This window comes from Episyrphus balteatus, chromosome 1, assembly GCF_945859705.1.
Source record: "Episyrphus balteatus chromosome 1, idEpiBalt1.1, whole genome shotgun sequence".
NCBI classification, from domain to species: Eukaryota; Metazoa; Arthropoda; class Insecta; order Diptera; family Syrphidae; genus Episyrphus; species Episyrphus balteatus.
In genome coordinates, this window is record NC_079134.1 from 143,958,682 (window position 1) to 143,974,685 (window position 16,004).

At 29.2% G+C, this 16,004-nt stretch overlaps 1 protein-coding gene across 5 annotated transcripts in view; it reads left to right on the forward strand.

The window, feature by feature from the left end:
- Positions 1-16,004, forward strand: part of LOC129907322 (kazrin) — a 186,630-nt gene that overhangs the window by 97,709 nt on the left and 72,917 nt on the right. For all 5 annotated transcript variants that reach the window (XM_055983448.1, XM_055983449.1, XM_055983447.1 and 2 more), the window contains exon 3: positions 1,422-1,453. The gene's annotated coding sequence lies outside the window, so the exon portion shown is untranslated. The remainder of the gene's footprint in view (positions 1-1,421; positions 1,454-16,004) is intronic.

Below are 16,004 nucleotides of genomic sequence, written 5' to 3' on the forward strand. Positions count from 1 at the left end.
AAAGCCAATTTTTCATGATTTTTTCGGTCTTATTCCGGTGTTATTTCCTTTGACTGTCAATATTCTATAGATAAGCTGTTGAAAGCTTCTTTTCACACTTTCTAATGCATATTTAAGAAGCTTCTTAAATTCAATCTTCATTTTTATTGATATACCACAAATTTTTTATCCTTCTCTTGGCTTTTTTAAGCACTTTAAAATAAACTTTCCTCCATCAGGTTTATGCAAACATGTCTAAGTCACCAAAATTTGACTTGCATTTCAATTTTCAAACAACCCATGACTTTTTATTGTAATTAACCATATTAAAGGTCATAAAGGTCTATCGTTTCCAACACCACACACTGTGGGTTCAACAACTTCTCAAACTTTTTTTTTGTTTTTTTAATAAATATCAAACTTTACATACAAAATAAAAAAAAAGACAACACTTAACAACGATGTTTGAGTACAATAACAACAACAACAACAAAAGTACTTCTGTTGCTGTCTTTTGTGTTCAACTTGGCCTCAAGATGTCTTCACAATAATCGTTATAATTTTTGTGCTATAAAGGAAATACAAAACTTTTTTGCTCTTTAACCGAACAGAAAAGATATTTTCATAATAATTTCAACTTCTTTTCTTATACAATTTAGAGCTGGTGTGTCGTAGTAGTACACGTAACGTAAACGTAGATATAAGCTATAAATACTTCGTATATAGCCTTGTAGAGGTATAAGGTACAAGAGTATACTTGAGTAATTGAAGTATATAAATTGCGTTTTCATGGCACATTTACGAAACACAAACAAGAGAGAGGTTTCGCCATCTTCTTCATCCTTCTCATCCTGCGAATATATAATATTTTCATGTCATCCTTGACTTAAGGCATATTGCCATGCCATCTAACGGCCGGGCCGCCTTCATGCCGATGTTAAAAGATATGAAGCTGAAGCCGCTCGGCTCTGTTGCGCCATCCACCACCACCACGAAGACAAAATAAAACAATTATAAAATAAATTTTCTTAAAATGTCTTCTAAGTGCTTTAGAGCTTGTGTTTTAACATGTTGTTCCCAGGATTTTCATGTGTGTGTTTGTGTGTGTGTTTTTTTTGTTTTTAATGAGATATCGGTTAAGAATGTTTCGTTCGCTTTCGTTTTATTTATGGAAGTGAAATTATTCAAGATGAGAATTTTTTTAATTTTTCCCTTCTTTTCTTTACTCCTTTTGGAACAATGTAATGTAGCTTAAGGATAAATTGGTTGTTAAATCTATTTTTGGAATTATTAAAATATTTTTGCTGTCGCAAGGATATAGCGTATCGGTGTAACTTTCATGCTTATTTGATTGAATGCCTTTAGGTTTTAAATTATTTAAATACCCGATGATTTTTTTGAAACCAGAGTTGATAATATTTTTTTGTATTTTCTATTTTCAGAAGCTGATCAATTTCAAGTCACTAATTTATTCGTAAGTATTTTTAAAATTCTTCGTAAATCACCACTTTTTAGCTTATACAATATTTATATAATATTTCGTCCCCATTTAAAAAGGAAAAGTTTTTATTTATCTTTCATTGAAATTTGAAAACCCACGCATTTTTGTATTAACTCTTGAAGAAGTTTGTATTAGGATAAAGTGTCTTTATCATTTACTTTCCTAACTGGAAACCCATCAGAAAAAAAATATAAAAGTAAACAATTTTGTCAACTTTACGTCATATATCAATCATAGCTTAAAGCCTATCAATATTATCACTAAATTTTCAGGTCTTAGATCCTATTTTTTTTATATCCTTCTTTTTGTTTGAATATATAGATTTTTTTATTTTTTTTTAGTCCTTTTTAAGTCTTCTTAAATCGAAGTTGAAAAAAGTTTTGATTTAGATGTATCTTTAACGAGAGTTTGATTTTTATGTCTCTATTCTTTTCGATGGATAGAAAGACAATTTGTTACATCTGTTACTAAAAAAGTAACAGGTTCAATAATCAATAACGACCGCACATGATAAGATGTTAAGGATGTGCTATTATTCTTAAATTTCATAGGAATGAGGATTGAGAAATGATTTTTATCATAGACGAATCGATGAGTTTTTTTACTCTATTCGATAAAATAAAAAAGTTCATTGATGACCAAATTTAGGTAAGGTTTTGCAACTAGAATCTTTCAAACTGGTTTTAATAATATGTAATGTTGTATTAACATGCATATCTTATCTATGTTTGACATGTTAAATTAAGTGTACAAGTTTTAGTGAGGTGGCACAATTCAAATTAATAAAAAAAAAAATTTAAAAAAAAAATTTAAAAAAAAAAAATTGTAATAACACATACGCCACAGTGACCGTATAACTTCAATCTAAGGTATTTCAAAAAATGTATTTTTTTGTTTGTTTGAGAACATTGTCAGTTATAGTCAGTTTATCCAAAGAAAATGAGCTTTAAAAATATGAGCTATTTACTAAAAATATTTAAAATTTTCGGTTTTCCATTCACATTACAATTTAGGAAAAATTAAGTTTTTTCTCGCTGCTTCCAAAACAAATTTAACCGAATTGAATTATGGGCTATTGATTATGTCTAAAAAAAACAGGGTAATAAGGAACTAAGACGTTCACGGGTTTTTACTGCAGGAATCGTTGAATGGGTTATAAAAGAAGATAAAACCGCGGAGTGCTATTAAATGAGAGGGTGGAAACTGAAGATAGGGGTGCAAAAGCCCCTTTTTTGGTTTATTCCTAAATTTCCTATTGGAATAATGTTTTTTTAAAATTGAAAAAAAAATTTCCATACCACAATAGTCGAAACAATAAAAAAAATATCAAACAAATCGATTTTTTGAGTTTTTTTGTTTTTTTAGTTGTACATTTTTTTTTGGGTTGAGATAGACACAAACATTGCTCCAAAGAAAAAAAGAAGATTAAATTTCCTTCAAAATATCGCTGTGCTCACTAAATTTTTTCATTGAAAATTAACCGAAGTATGGCCATTTTAATCTATCTTTTTTTTCGCATTTTTAGTTTTACTCAAGTAAAACAGAAACATTTGAGGGGAAAGTACGATAACTTAAGCACCAAGAACTGATAATGAGATTTTTTTGAGGGGTTAAATACAATCATTGTTTACTATGGGAGGGGGGGTCAATGTCCCCCCGTTTTGGAGGGAGGGGAAATTTTCTAAAAGAAATACTTATAATAAAAAAAAATTATTAAAAAACAACGGCAACACTTACAGTTTTGATTGATACTTTTTCCAAAAGCTAGAATTATAAACTTAATATTAATTTTAAAATGAAGTCATTTTAATCAATTCTTTTTTAAATAATCGAGTGATTCCGATAAAGAAAGTATTTTGTCTATTTTTCAATTTTCTCAAAAAGTAGAAGGCATAGGAACATTATGATTTTCATGATTTGATAAGAAATCAATTAAGGCAGTTTACTTTGTCGATCAATTTCGTATTGAAGTTCACAGTCTTTGTGAAAATTGTACTCAATGTGCTTTTTAAACTTTTTTCACAAGTTTTGACTTTGAAATCGGGTATTTCAAAAACAATTGATTAAAATAACTTCATTTGTTTATGGGATACGAACCAAGGTTATAAAGATTAAAAAAAAAAAAAATTAAGTGAAAGGGTGTTTTTTTCGAAGAGACAGTAAAATCTGTAATTGGTCCCAAAAAGCCAATCAATCATTTTGTTTCGATGACAAATTATTCTGAAGTCCTTAGAGGTTATACACCAATCATTGGTTTTTTAGGACCAATTACAGATTTTACTGTCTCTGCAAAAAAAAACTCCCCTTCACCCAAATTTCTTTTATTCTTGCTTTTCATCGCATATGCAACGTTTTTAAAAAATTTCTTTAGAGTGGCCCATCAATGTTTGTTTCACTAAAAAAAAACACCCTTTTAACCATGATATTCATATAGACACTTTAGATTCTTGTTTCTTATCTCAAAAGTAACATAATTGCTTAATTTCCACCACTATTATTAATTTTTTTTTTTAATATACCCACATTTTCTCTACACCTAAAGAAAACAACATATCACATGAAAAAAGTTTAAAGACTCATTTAGTTCGTATTTCCCATGGCAAAGACAACGTTTTTAATAAATTTCACAAGGGTACCTTTTACACCACTGATATTATTTATCGGACTTATCGGGGATTTTCTTTATTCCCAAAAAAACACCCTTTCACCTTAAATTATTTTATAGACGGCTTATGTACCTGATGTCTGTCATAAATGAAATATTTTTACCAATTTTTTTTTTTGGGGTACCATTTTTACTTGCGATGTAGGTACTATAGGACAAGTTTTAGAGATAACAATTTTACATGACATTACGATGATGGAGAGTTCCACAATTCCATGTGTCCTTCTTTAACTACCGCGAGCTACAGCCTTAACTACTGATCGATTTTCTTCAAACTTATTAGTTATACGTTTTGGGTGATTTCTTAGAGGACAAATTGGAATTTTTCTTTTCAGACCAAAACTAACATTACCAGTATTATAACAAAAAACTACTTTTTTTTTTCAAAAACGGCTCTATAGTAGAGTAACTAAACCAAATTATTAGTGAACCCGGCCGAACAGCTCTGATTTTGACGATTTTTTTTTCAAACGTAGGTAATTAAAAACACTTTAGAGTCTATAGATTATGAATTGCCGATGTTGCCGTATTGTTTTTTTAAATTTAAATTAAATTTTTTTTTAACAAAAACATTTTTTTTTTTGCTTAAATTTATAAAACAAATGATAGCAAAACATTCTCTAGGTAATTTAAGGAAAAAGAGTATAAAGGAGTAAGGGACAATCTTCCATCGTTTAAGCGATAAATTCAATTTTCTCACAATCTGACTTCAAACACAAAACAAATATTTTTAAAACAACGGCAACACCTACAATATTTTAAAATACATTTTTAAAAAGCCATAAGCTCATTCTTATCTCTTAAATTTAAATCCACTTAATTTAATGAAGAGTTTTTGAAAAAATGGTCCTCAAACTCAGAATTTAAAAAAAAAATGTTTAAAAAAAAATTTTGAATGACTTTTTTCCAAACTTTTTCTAATAAATTATGAATTTATTTAAAAAAAACTGTTGGCCATAACTATTATCAGTTGAATTCCGAAGAGGAAAAGGTTATATATATTACAGTTTAAAAAAAAATTTTAATTACCTACTTCAATTTCAATGGGTTTTTCTGATAAAAACTGAATTTTTGCATTGAAATAATTGATTTTCTCAAAGACTTTGGTAAATAAGAACTTTAAATTTTTGCTATTTAACTTTCAACAGTAAGGGTTATTAAATTAATAAAAAATAATTTTATATTTAGAAGTTGAACTTTAAAAAAAAAATAAGTTAAATTTGTTTCCAAAACTTCTATTCAAAAAAGTTTTTCGTAAATGAATTACTTTGTAATTTTTTTCATAAACCGTAATACATATTGACATTTCCTTTTATAATTTCAAATCATAATAAATGTGGCCAGAAAAATTTGTAAAAAAAATGCATTTTATGTATATTACGAAAAAGTTTTAAAAACCACATGTTAAAATTTTTTCAATAATTTTTTTTTTTTCAAAAATCTGAGTTGAGTTACCATTATTTCAAAAGCCCTTAATTCTATTAACTTAATTTTAATTTAACAAACATGACTAAGCTTCTAGCTTTTTAAAAGTGTACATTTAAATATTGTAGGTGTTGCCGTTGTGTTCAAATATTTTTTTTTTGTGTTGGAAGTCAATTAATAAGAAAATTGCATCTATCGCTTGAACGATGAAAGATTGTCCCTCACTCCCATATATTTTTTTTTTTTGAATTTCCTAGACAATCTTTTGGCATCAATTAATTTATAAAATTTAGGAAAAATTTTTGAAAAAAAAAAAATTTTTTTGTTCACAAAAATCTTCAATTAAATTTAAAAAATCAAAACGGCAACACCGGCAATTTTTAATCTATAGACTTTAAAGTATTTTTAATTACCGACGTTTGAAAAAAAAGATCATCAAAATCTAAGCTGTTCGGCCGGGTTCCCTCATATAGCCAATTTTTGAGCTTTAGTTACTCCACTACTAACAGTTTTGATTAAATTTGTGTGTGTTTTATTACACCTAAGAGCCTCTTTTTGAAATAAAAAAATATTGTTTGTACGTTACGAAAAAATTAATTCATGAACTAAGGCAGCATTTCACTTTAACTCAAGCAAAAGTCGCTCAAAATCCGGCTATTGCCGACATTCTTTAATGGCGTTTTGAAAAAAATCAAAAAAGGTAAGCACCAAAATTTAAAGCATTTATAGTGCATCGAAATTAAAAATCAACTTAAAGTGTAAAGCCTCTTTTCCGTTAAAATATGCACATAATGTAAATTTATCTGTGTGTAATGTAACGTAAAGTTTGTAATATTTCTTTTATTTATGACCAACTAATAGGTACCCATACTCTAATTTAATTATCATGTGAACTTTCAACAAATCACCATAAAATTACGTGCACTCATGCGAAGAAAATAAAATTAATTCTATTAATAAATGAGTAAAAATGCTTTAGTATTACCCGTCAGCCAATGTATACTACAATCACACAAATACCTAGTAGCTGGTTTGAACTCTTTAATGATATTACTATATAATTATTGGCGATGAACTCTTTATCAATAGTCAATTGAATATAGTATTTTTGTGTGTTTATTTCATTTAATTATTATTATTTCAATAGATAATGAAGTCATTAACATTTTTTTTTTGTGAAAATTAAGTCTTGCAGAAAAAATGATAATATTATAATAATTTGAAAAAAAATAACAAAAAATCGAAATTCAAAAGAGGATGAATTAACATACTAAAGCCTTTTTTTTTGCTTTGTGACAGTGTTTATAATATGGTTTTCAGTTTTTATATATTTGTAGTATAAACGGGTTCAAATATGTTTTAATTAAATAATATAATGAACCTAAATGAAAATCAGCTAAAAAAATTAGAAGGTGTGATTAAAAAATTTGGAGAGTATACATCATGATTTAATGTACGGTGGAGTACTCGTAATTAGTGACGATTAAAAAAATGTGTAAATTTATAAATTTTTTGCAATATTTTTGGGTTTAGCTTTTTGATATTTGAAATCTGTTTGAAAAAAGTGGTTGTCTGTAAAGTAGATTTAGATTTTTTGAATACGAAATTAATTGAAATTTTGTGCACATAGTGCTATATTTATTATCTATCTACAGTATAAATTTCATTTATTTATCTATTTAGAAAAAAAAAACATAAATAAAAAACGGTTAAAAACGGTCAAAAAAATTGGGACAGAAAAAACTTGTTTTTCGCGTTATTCAGTCAAAAATTATTTTAGAAATTCAATATTTTTGCACATGCTTGCGAATTGCGCATGGCCAATACCTAAGTATATGTTTGAAAATATTTTTAAGACTTTAAAAAATTGCTAAAAATTAAAAGAAAACACTTATAAATACCCCTAAAAAAGTAGGTGTTTTTCAAAAATTCATACGCAGCAATCATTCATACCAAATTGCAAGCAAATCCATCTGTCCGTTTAGGCAGATTGAAGGACGGTTTGAAGATAACCACCCTGGACTTATCCATCAACGTAATGTTTGTTTTTTGATTTTGATTTTTTCGACATGAAACCAAATCTTGCCAGAGCAAGTAAAAAATATTTAGTACCTAAATATAATTTTTTCTGAAAAAAAATTTAAAAATAATGTTGGTATACGTTTCTTAAAACCATTTAGAAAAATTTACTAAATCTAAAACCTTCATTTTTTTTTTATAAAAATCTTCAAGCTTCAAGTCTTCGTTGGAAAAAATTCCAAAATCGGAAACTATCTTTCACTGCATAATATTCTGAATGTGAAAGTGTTTGTAAAAATATAGTCCTACCTTATATCTATTTACTGTATAAATTTCATTTATGTATCTATCAAATTAAAAAATATATTAATAAAAAATGTTGAAAACGGTCAAAAAATATTGGGCAAAAAAATATTCTTTTTCCCGTTTTCCGCTCAAATATCAAGATCTAACTTTTTGCACATGCATGCACATTTGAAACACCTATTAGTCCTGTTAGTTTGAGATTTTTTGAATAGATACTTTGAAAAATTCTTAAAAGTAAAAAACCACCCGAAAAAACGCTAAAAACAGGTGTTTTTCAAAAAATCATATTTCGAAATCTAGCATCTTTGAAAAAATTCCGTTTGAGACATCTAATTTTTTTTTATTAACTTGTTGTAAAAAATTTCTCCAACTCATAATACTACTTTGTAGAAGGTCTTTTTCATATATTATTATTTTAAAAAACCGTTCATAGCTTGATTTTAAAAGTTTTAAACATTTTTTACATTACCTACATCTTGTATTAAATTTTTTAATCGGTTACAAAAAATCAACTCTCTACAATTAACGGTTTTTTAAATATAGCTTTTTCCATTGTTAGTTTACCCGTTACCCCTACATACTAGGGTGGGTCAAAAAAATCGAAATTCTTTTTTTTGAATTGGTACTCCGAAAAATCGATTGCTAGACCCCTCTAGAATATAAACACCAAATATGAGCTCTTTATATTAATGGGAAGGTCCTCCGCTTTGCAATTTTCCATTTTTACATCAAGCTTCTACTAAAAAAAAATAATTTTTTTATTAATTGACTTCTTAGCAAATTTCTTTTCATATTCTTGTAGGAAATTGAACGCTCTACAAAAAAGGCCTTATACACTTTTTTCGTTTATCTAACCGTTGAATAGATATTTGAGGTCCAAAAATCGAGAAAATCTTTAAAAATTCGTTTTTTGTTCTTAATTTTGTAACAAATTGAAAAATTATAATGATCAAACGCGCAAGACATATTCTTGTTGGAAATTGATTGATCCACAAAAAAGGCCTTAATAACTTTTTTCATTAATCTAACCATTCTAAAGATATTCGAGGTCAAAGTTAAAAAAAAATATAAAAACATTTTATATTTTTAAAAAATTTCTAATTCACTGAAACTTCGTTATTTTCAAATTAGCAAGATATATTCTTGTAGGGGCTTAAACGATCTACAAAAAATTCCTTGGAATCAAATTGATTGCTTTAACCGTTTAGAAGATATTCGTATCCAAATCGCAATGCATACGGGTCATAAGAAAACTATTGAAACCAGTGAGCATTGGTTTGGATACGAATATCTTCTAAACGGTTAAAGCAATCAATTTCATTCCAAGGAATTTTTTGTAGAACGTTTAAGCCCCTACAAGAATATATCTTGCTAATTTGAAAATAATGAAGTTTCAGTGAATTAGAAATTTTTTAAAAATATAAAATTTTTTTATATTTTTTTTAAACTTTGACCTCGAATATCTTTAGAATGGTTAGATTAATGAAAAAAGTTATTAAGACCTTTTTTGTGGAGCAATCAATTTCCAACAAGAATATGTCTTGCGCTTTTGATCATTATAATTTTTCAATTTGTTACAAAATTAAGAACAAAAAACGATTTTTTAAAGATTTTTTCGATTTTTGGACCTCAAATATCTATTCAACGGTTAGATAAACGAAAAAAGTGTATCAGGCCTTTTTTGTAGAGCGTTCAATTTCCTACAAGAATATGAAAAGAAATTTGCTAAAAAGTCAATTAATAAAAAAACTATTTTTTTTTAGTAGAAGCTTGATGTAAAAATGGAAAATTGAAAAGCGGAGGAGCTTCCCATTAATATAAAGAGCTCATATTTGGTGTGTATATTCTAGAGGGGTCTAGCAACCGATTTTTCGGAGTACCAATTCAAAAAAAAAGAATTTCGATTTTTTGACCCACCCTACTACATACCCTATTAAATTTCCGAATTAAAAAATCATTTCTTAGTGCTTATAATTTTAAATCAATAAGTGAGTGGTCACATTGTAATATGGTAGTTTTTGTAAACGCAGGATTTAATTTTGATAAGCAATGCAACTTTTAAAAGCTATTACATTTGAAAATTCCATAGTTGTGAACTTTGACACATCCTAATACTCTTTAAACATTTACAGAATTTTTAGTTATTGATAGCGAGATATTTGATGAAATGCACTATTATGGTATCTTTGAATCAAAAAGTAGGACCGAATTCTCCTTCGATGTCGAAAAATCACAGATTTCATATGATTCAATTTATTACGAACACTACTGGCTCTAAAGACATTATTAATGTTGATGAAATTTGTGATGTTTGAAGAAATATCAGAGATAATTTAAAACTCTATTAAATGAAAATTTACTAAGCTTTAAGATCTTCATTCATAATTTTTATCAAAAATGAGTCTTCAAAGGCTTAAATTAATAAAGACTACAAAATAAGGGTATTCCTTTCAATTTTTGACAATGTTGTATTTGACACTCAAAAACTTAGGTTGTTCATAGATCTATAGATGTAAAGAAATGTTACAAAAATCAGAACTATCAGATTTGGAAAACGGTTAGAAGTCTAATCTTTTTTATCAAAAAAACAAAACCTACTTCCATGGATCATGGATTTTATGGTTTTTCTAATAGTTCCCATGGCTATAACTGAACGAAATTGAAATTAGACCACATTGCAGCCACCAGCTTTCCAATACAAAAAGAATAATCAAAATTGGTTCACTCAGTCAAAAGTTATGAGGTAATAAGTCGGTAATAAAATTACTGTGATATTATTTCAAAACAAAATTTCAAATAAATTTATTTTCTTGTTTTCTAAAAATTTATTTCAAACATTTTTTTTTTAAATCCAAAAATTTTGGTTTATTAAATTTTGTGCATCCTGGATTAGAAAATCGTTCTTATGCTTTCACAAATTTCGGGAATTCTGTAATCAATACCACAGAGAATAAATCTTATTATACCAATTGAGGAGACCTTACTTGTACGAAAATCTGCTCCGTCATTATAACTTCAAAATTCTGGAGAATCAAGTTCGAAACTTCTTTTTTCTGTAAAATCATTTGTTTGGATTTATATTCTCAAAGTTATTCCAAAAAATATATAGAATTTTCCGGACTAAACCAAAGGAATATGAGTTGATTTTTGAATTTCGGATTTATACCAAAATTTCTTAAAAACATATCGAATTCTTACTAAAAACAAGTCATTATGATGTTTAGTAATTTCTTTCACACGTTTATTCAAATTTTTATTAAACACAATGAGAATTTTCAATTCTAGGCATCTTATTGCAATCGTCCTTGTCCCATAAATTGCTTTTCTTCAAGGAACAATAAAATATTTCTTAGAAAACCCTGGTCCCTAAAATATATACTCAATATTGCTTATTTGCAATTGATTCCATTTCGCTAGAATCAATATTGTCCTTTGAGAATTCTATGAACATCAGGAATTTCAATCATTAATTTTTATTTCTATTGTTGGAACATGACTTTGCAATACACAAAAAATAAAAGAAGACTTTAAAAATATATATTTCTTACTTTCAACGAATCTATAACGGTTCTAAGAGAAATTGGAAAAAAAAAGATATTATTCTTAATATTTCTTGAGGGAAAAACTAAACAAATGACCCGAGAGATCCTGATAAATCAACAGGAAATAGTAAGCAGTAAAATTAAATGACGTTCTCCCTCTCCTATATATTTGACAGCGCCCACACCGGCAACTCGCGCGCCCACACGGCAACTCTCATTCCGCATCAGCAATGTGATGACAATAGACAAAAGAAATACCTACCACGCAATTGTTTAATGCGCATGTTTCTCGCAACTTCTCCACAGGACTATTACCATTCACCCTCTTTAATAAACAAAAAGCAGGTGTTGCATGCCACCATTACTCAGTACACCAATACTTCGTACACACACCAACGCAAAAAGCTTCAAACTTTTTGTGTTTCCCCATCATTTCCTCCGCTACACGCTGCATGGCATTGGAAACGAGGAAAAACAAAGGACGAATTTTTTTTTTTTCAGTGACGTAAAACCTTTGTACCGCTGAGCCTCCCAAGGCGACTTGTGTTAGTCGGGTTAGTGGAATGATATGGAATCCAATGAGTAAAAAGAAATGTGTATAGAAAGTAAATCCTTGGAAGTGTGATTGTCGTCGCATTAAGAAAGAGAGAGAGAAGGAAAGAGGAGTACATCTCGAACGGAAATGTACCCTCAATGTTCTTCCATAGCATCTTCCAGCCAACCCCCTTTGTCCCTCTAATTTTCTCAAAAACGCACACACAAATGCGATATAACGACTCTATAGGATAAGGATACAGCTTATAGAGCTGCTATAGCAAAAAGCAGTGTCCTTCCTTTCTTGTTTTCTATGAATGGATCAGGACACCAAAAGAAAATATGTCCTCACGAATTTATCCGACATCTATATTTCCTCGTTACGTGCTAATGTACTTGTGCTCAAAGTCCCATGACGTCGACATGACAGTGGCAGCAATACGAATATAGCAACAGCAGCAGCAGTAGTGACACACGATTCTAACGCGGTGTGGTGTATGTGTACTCTTGTACCTCTACCTACTCTATATATGTGATGTGCTGCTGCTCTGATGACATAAATTTGTATCTTTTCAGATAGAAAAGGACCTGTGCTGTTATTGTGTTGTTGTTGTTTGTGTGTTGTCAATAGTTGTTTGTATATTCTAGATAGTCCTTGTAGAGCTTGTACTAACGCAAATAAAATGCTCTTTATTGCATTTCTTGCGTTGTTCTGTGTTTTGTGTTGTGGAGATGGAGGCCTAGCATTGCCAGAACTCATGTTTATTATTTGCTAAAATTTACACCTACTTTAGTAAAAATTGAAGCACCTGGTAATAGATTTTGTTTATTTTTTATCAAGTACCTACTTTATTCAAAAAATGTTTACTTCTAAGATTTCAACATTTTTAGAAACAAACTCGTAGTCAAAATTTAGCCTTGCGGCACTCCAGCAATTTTTCTTAAACCATCCATCTAAACCATATAATGAACTATCACATTTCATGCTACCTTCCTCCTAAAGAACTTAACGCCCCCAACCCTGAAGACAATTATCAGAGGACTGTATGGATCTCACACCGCGATCTTAGTAGAATATAATACAACACACCAAATTGGCTTTTTGGGACCAATTACAGATTTAACTTACTCTTCGAAAAAAACACCCTTTCACCTAAATTTTTATCAAAACTCTTTATTCTTGCTTTTTATCCTAAGTTCAACGTTTTCACCAAATTTCATTAGGGTGGCCCATCATTTTTGTTTCCAAGCAAAAAAAACAACACCCTTTTAACCATGATATTTTTATAGATACTTTAGACTCGTGTTTCTAATCTTAAAAGTAACATAATTGCTGAATTTCAATAGGTTACCACTAATATAACTCTAGTATTACACACTTTTTCAAATATACCCATATTTTAACTACACTTAACAAAAAAACACCCTGTCACATGAAAAAAATGTATAAACTTATTTTCCCATAGGAAAGACAACATTTTTAATAAATTTCGTAAGGGTAACTTTTATACAATTGATTTTATCGGACATATCGCGGTTTTTCCTTATTTTCCTAAAACAAACACCCTTTTACCTAAAATATTTGTAAAGACTACTTAGATTCTTGGTTTCTGTTATAAGTTAATCATTTTTACCAATTTTCATTATTGAAACGATTTTTTTGTCCCTGCTTTATTTTAAACCTTCATTCCAAATTTCATAAATGTATCTTGTTTTTCTCATGGGTTTCGATAATATTTACCTGTTGAAGTAAAAAAACAAGCGACTTTGTATTTAATCGGCAATAACTTTTCTGAAAGAGATTGTATTGACTTAATTTTTATGTCATTAGACTCAGCATCAAAAAATACTTTAAAAACATGTGTCATATGATAATATTCCACAAACGATTTTTTGCATTATACCTATTTTTGACCTTCACCACCTCCACTAGTCCGCAAAAAAAACCCTTCAACTCAACATTTTTTGATCCTTGGTTCTTATCCCTATAGCAAACTTTATGAAAAGTTTCATGAGTAGAACAATTTTTTATTTTTTAAATGACTATTTTACCTGTACAATAGCTTCTTGCATGAGTGGATTATGGCTTATTTACTTCAGGTAATGCTGCTGTGTTTTGTTACGTTTTTGTCGCTATATTTTAAGAACTTGCAGCTTTTCTTGCTCTTGTTTTTATTTTTCCACTGCTTTAGTGGTTTTCCTTTTAATTTACGTCTCAAAATCACGTATTTTTTTTTTTGTAGTCTCTGTACAATATTATTTTTATAACCAGTCTATTGAGGGCGTCATAATCAATTTAACGCAAAGTTAAATAGCTTAATAACCAGCGGAAAAGTAATACGCTTCGAAGGATACCTCGTAAGTCAAATTATGACAAGTAGTTTATAAGATATATTGGAACAGATGAACATACTTAAAGACCGATGAAACACACAACGGTTTTGTCATAGTCGAGTGAAAATACCGCTTCGTTCAATGTAAACAAAATTCATTCAAGAAAAAAACTAATTTGTTCCCGAACAAACAATTTTGTTTCTGTAAACCTTTACAGAGGCTGTTATAGCTTCTTTAAAGCTTCTTAGAAGTAAAATTATTTTTTTACCAAAAAAAAGTATTTTTATTTTTGGATTTTGTTCAATGTTGGCAACACTTTGGTAATGCTGTTGATTCAATGTTGCTGAAATGCTTCAATAATACACAAGATCTACTCTCTTTTCTGTGTATGTTGAATTAAACACAGAAACAAGGATGTTTTCGCCATTCGTCCTTTTTTTCAAAAAAAAAAAAAAATGTGTTCAGAAAATATGGAATAGCAAGCACGTTCAAGGTAAGCGTTGCGGCACCACTTTGTTTGCAAAATGATAAGAGTAGGTACACAACAACACACCGATGTGACGATACTGATGCAATCTGGTTGGTATAGCAGCGCGTCGCGCGGCAATACTACGAACGATGATGATGATGGTGGCGTTAGAGAGGAAGCTTAATGCCACTGCGTTGCAATGAATGCATAATTGACAAGTACATGCTCTAAAAAGGAAAACAAAAAAAACTCAAACAAAACAACAACAACAACAAAAAAAAAAAGTAAAACCGCTTTTCGTGTGTTTAATGAGGATGTCAAGCGCCATTTCAATTATAGTTGTGAATGTAGATATTTCTCAGTGGAGAAATAACTGAGCTTGAAACGAGAGTCGAGATTTTGTTACAATTTTTTTTTTACTTTTCTCACAAATTCAATAGAAGTGACATCTGTCAAATAAAAATAAAAGATGGATTCCTTGTGGGTTTATATTTATGCAATTTTTTTTTATGAGGAGGTATGTAAAATTCCTTGCGTGTCGGCAATTAGGTAAATTGACTTTTGACAACTGTCATCGTCATATCGTTCCGTCGTCATCATGATGCCATGTCTAACGTGACGTGTGTGCTACATTTATTATTCCTCTGATACTTTACCTACAACTCTACTACGTTTTAACATCAGGTAAGTTGGAGTGGAGTGTGTCAGCTCAGGGATAGGGTTGTGTTGTATACGTATTTACACAGAATGTCAAATAGCAATATATCAACATCAGTGACTTTTGATGGGAAAGCTCTCAAACAGAATGTTTAAGTGGCGTTTATTATTAGAAATTATACATTCTATCTGCATCTAACAAACTGCTACTTGCTGGTTTGGATAGAAAAGTTTTTTTTTCTGTTTTTATATTATTTTTAGCTTTATTTACCTGCAGATTGAAACAAAGTGGGGGAAATGGTAGGTAGGAGTTTGTATATTTGCATTGACTTTTACTTGTTTTCTCGAAAATTGTTACTTGTGGATTTTATCAGATTATAGTTTTATATGAAAAGTTTGTCTAGCCGTCTGGGTTAAGTGCTTTAGGGTTATATTGGAGAATTATAGTGCTTATGGTAACGCATACTGTTACTCATTTCAATAGAAGTAATTTATATAACATCAAGTAAAGATGTAAGATGTATTCAGTAAAGATAGACAAGTTAGATTTTTTTTTATTGATTTTGTATTAAG